Source organism: Penaeus monodon, chromosome 31, assembly GCF_015228065.2.
Source record: "Penaeus monodon isolate SGIC_2016 chromosome 31, NSTDA_Pmon_1, whole genome shotgun sequence".
NCBI classification, from domain to species: Eukaryota; Metazoa; Arthropoda; class Malacostraca; order Decapoda; family Penaeidae; genus Penaeus; species Penaeus monodon.
The window spans coordinates 2127242-2131000 of NC_051416.1; the positions used below are offsets into that span (position 1 = coordinate 2127242).

At 31.5% G+C, this 3759-nt stretch overlaps 1 pseudogene; it reads left to right on the forward strand.

Annotated features, from left to right (window-relative positions):
* The first annotated feature begins 2983 nt into the window (after positions 1 to 2983).
* The window catches only part of LOC119592821, a 5982-nt pseudogene continuing 5206 nt past the window's right edge, over positions 2984 to 3759 (forward strand).

Genomic DNA, 3759 nt, shown 5'->3' on the forward strand with positions numbered 1-3759 from the left:
TGTCCACACACACCTGCTTATATTATTCTAAAATATGAATTGACCAGGTTAAGAATCATAGGAGTATATATAAGATATTTTTCTTTTTCTAATACAGTGTTACCGTTTTGAACACATTTAAGACTATGATATTTTTCCTGTTTTTGGGATAAGTAACATATATGCTATAAACTTAACCCAATAATTTTCTATGAAACAGTTGTTAGGTTATTGATTTGTCTCAAAACTTGAATGAAAAGTTATTTTATTGTGTCTTAGCAGCATAAATATGTCCACCACACCTGCTGTTATTATTTCTAGAAAATATGAATTGACCATGTTAAAGAATCATAGGAGTATATATATAAGATATTTTTCTTTCAATAATATCATGTTACAGTTTAGAAACATTTAGAAATGATTAGTTTCTGTTTTTGGAGGAATAGAAGTAACATATATGCGATACACTATAACCCAAATTTTCTATAAAACAGTGTGTTAGTGTTAATGATTTGTCTCAAAACTTGACGAAAAGTTATTTAATTGTGTCTTAGCAGCAATTCTGCAATATAGACAGATCTTTATTAATTTCAGCTTAAGTGGCTTGATATTCATAGTTGTTGCAAGAGGGTAATTTAATTGCTGTATTGAGATGCAAAAAATTTAGTTAATTTAGATGGATTTTGAATGTGATTGGTCCCTTAGTTTATAGATAGATCCAGTTGAATGAATTACAGGGCATATTATGGTAATACTTGGAAAAGGTTAAATAAGATGGTTAAGTTAGCAAGGCAAAGAGGAGCACTCATTTGCAACATCCATTGGTTTTCTCCGTTCCTTGTGACAATGCTCCTTCCTTTTCATTGCTTATTTTTATAATGTCAAAATTAACTCATTAATTTGTAAGTGGTGAATGAAATGAATATCCTTTCATAATCCAGTATCTTACCTCATAATCTCTAGGCTATTATGGGCTACCCTACTCAGTGTCCTTTCTTAAAAAAAAAAAAATTCATCATTTCATTTGTATTCTTTATTTTCATCCAGATCAAATCTGCTTATTGACTTGACTTGAAACCATGAAAAAAAAAAGAGAACGAATTTTGATACTCAAGAGTTCATTGTCATACAGTTTTGTTTACGTCTGTAAGTTCAACTTACATACATGCTGCAACAGCAATATTTGTTTTGCATAGCATGCAAAAGCACTGGATGTTGCCAGGAAGGAAATAAATGCCACATCATCATTTTTCAAGACCTTGCCAGCTAGCATTCTGGACATAAACAAGCCCACAGTAATTAAATATTTAATAAGGTATTATCTATTTGCTTAACTTCATGCTTTTTTTTTCTTTTTGTGTGTTTTAAGGATATTTTGTTTTTAAAGCTCCCAGATATTGTACTTAGTGAATTTCTATCATATGTCTTGCTATCCATTTGCCCATTATTATGGTAGAAATGTCTTCAGAAATAACGTCATGCCATCCATCAGATGTGAGTTTTTAAAGAATGCACATTTGTTGTCTGGCGAGACAACTCTGGCAAGAGTATGATACAGAAGACTAGAGAGTTATGGTCCTTAGTAGATTTTAAAATGAAAATTACAATAGTAGTGCATGGTTCTGAAGTATAAACTACTGTGTATGTGAGAAAGTGCCTTAGAAATGGGATATGAGAGGGTTGAAGGTTATGTATTATTTGATAAGGAAAGCTTCATATTCCATCTTTGTTTTTATTCCTGTCTTTATAATGCTAATATTGCCGATCAGGTTTTGGTATTTAAAATGGATTGTAAAACATCATAGGATTTAATGATACTGTTGTAGTTATTATCAGGGTAACTGCTTAATGTTTATGAATTCATAGGTTTTATAATCTTGCATGGTTATGAGTGATGCTTCTGTTATTATGTAGTATTGTCTGGCCAGGTTTTTAAATAAAGAAAGCAAAGGTTAATTTTCATTTGCTTATTTTATCCATCCATATTTTTTGCAGTATGATAGAACATTATAAGATGTGTATTTGGCAGGTTAATTTTTTTTCCCCCAGTTTAGATAATTTTCCAATGGACATATCAGATTTTTGAAGGTTTTATTAGCAAAAGGACATGAGCAATTGCAATGGTTTCTGGACTTCAGCAAAAAGGCCACTAACGTTCCCATGTATATTGGTCCATGATTTATTGATAAATTGTCATGGCCTCTGCTTTTCTAGAGTGTACATTACAGAAGTTTGTTTGGAATTTGTTTAATCAATAGTGGGTTTATCCTACTTTGCCAGATGATTTTTTTTATACTTAATAGGTGTTTTTTTTGTATATTCTGTAATCTTTGCTTTGTCCTTTAGGTGTTTTCACTCTAGATAGTTGTTAATTTTTTTGTTAATTGATTAAGGATGATGATGTTTTGTTCCTATTCATTTCTTTTATTACAACTTTCCATGGAATACTTGTTAATGTAAGAATTTATGAGTGTTCTACACTTTTATCACCATTTCTCTTTGAAATTCAACATTGGAAATCGCAAACTTGCCACTCTGTGAGTACCGTGATTCACCATTTAATTTTATTACAGAATCTAGAATAATTAAAGATTACTTATGAAATAACTGTTTCTCAATTAAAGTTACAAAACAAGATGTTAAGATAGATACTTTTCAGTGTAAAGCAATTAGATGGTGCTTCGTATAAGGTAAAATGAAAGATATATGTTTTGCTGTTTTGTAACTGCATATTTCACTACATATAGATAAACAGGTGCATTTACAAAATATCATGTAACATTTACTTTTTCTAGTTTTTGGTTTATGGTAATATCTCTTTTAAGGTTAATGAGTAAGTGCATGTAAATATTCTTTTCCATAATTGTTTCTTTTTTCAAATATTCTGAGCATTTTTATTTACAAGAAAAGAATGGAATTTCTTTCCCCTAATTTGCAAAATTTTTTACTTTCAGATAAGATATGTCAATAATGATATCAACACACATTTTTGTGGCCGGATAGGATGTTTTCCTTGCGGATAGTAACAGTTGACCACTATCAGGGGGACTCCTGTCAATGGTCTTGATCCAAGTATTCCTGCCTTCCGTGGGGCACCAGTAAAGCTTGTTCCTTCCTTGCGCATCTTTGGTGCCTAGGTGCTTACGCCAGCAGTAGTTTCTTCTTGAATGGTTAGCTGTTCTTTTTTTTTTTTGATAAGAACCAAATATGAAACATGCATGAATGAGTCAGTGAAGAATCACATATTTTTCTCTTACTCTGTTCTACAGGCCAGAAGCAATGCTTACACTTACCTGGATTTTTCCATAATTCTTATTCCGTACGATGTGCAGAATTCTCTTTCTCGCCTGCCATACTATTCTGGCAGCAGCTCTGGATAATCATTACATTGCTTTGGGAAATGCAAATTCAAATGCTAAACAGTCTATAACAGTGCAGCCTGTGTCAGGAATGTAAGTATTTTAGGTTCAATATCAGTATGGTTTTTTAACTGATTAGATATGGATACACGTGAAGCTTCTTTAAATGCATTGATGGTTACTTTTTATGAGTTTTATGGTATGGTGTATGCATTAATAAGACAAGATTTCCGTTGCACTAAAAGTAATAAACAGATTTATTTTTTTCCAGACGTTTGCTATGGATATCAATGCAAGGAGCACCAGTTTCTCAAATTTTCCTCTATAGGCCCTGTTATTTGAAAAAAGCAGCAGAACTATTAGGTAAGATTAGTTTGTACAAAAAAATGGGATGATCTACATGTAATTATGATTTTAATAG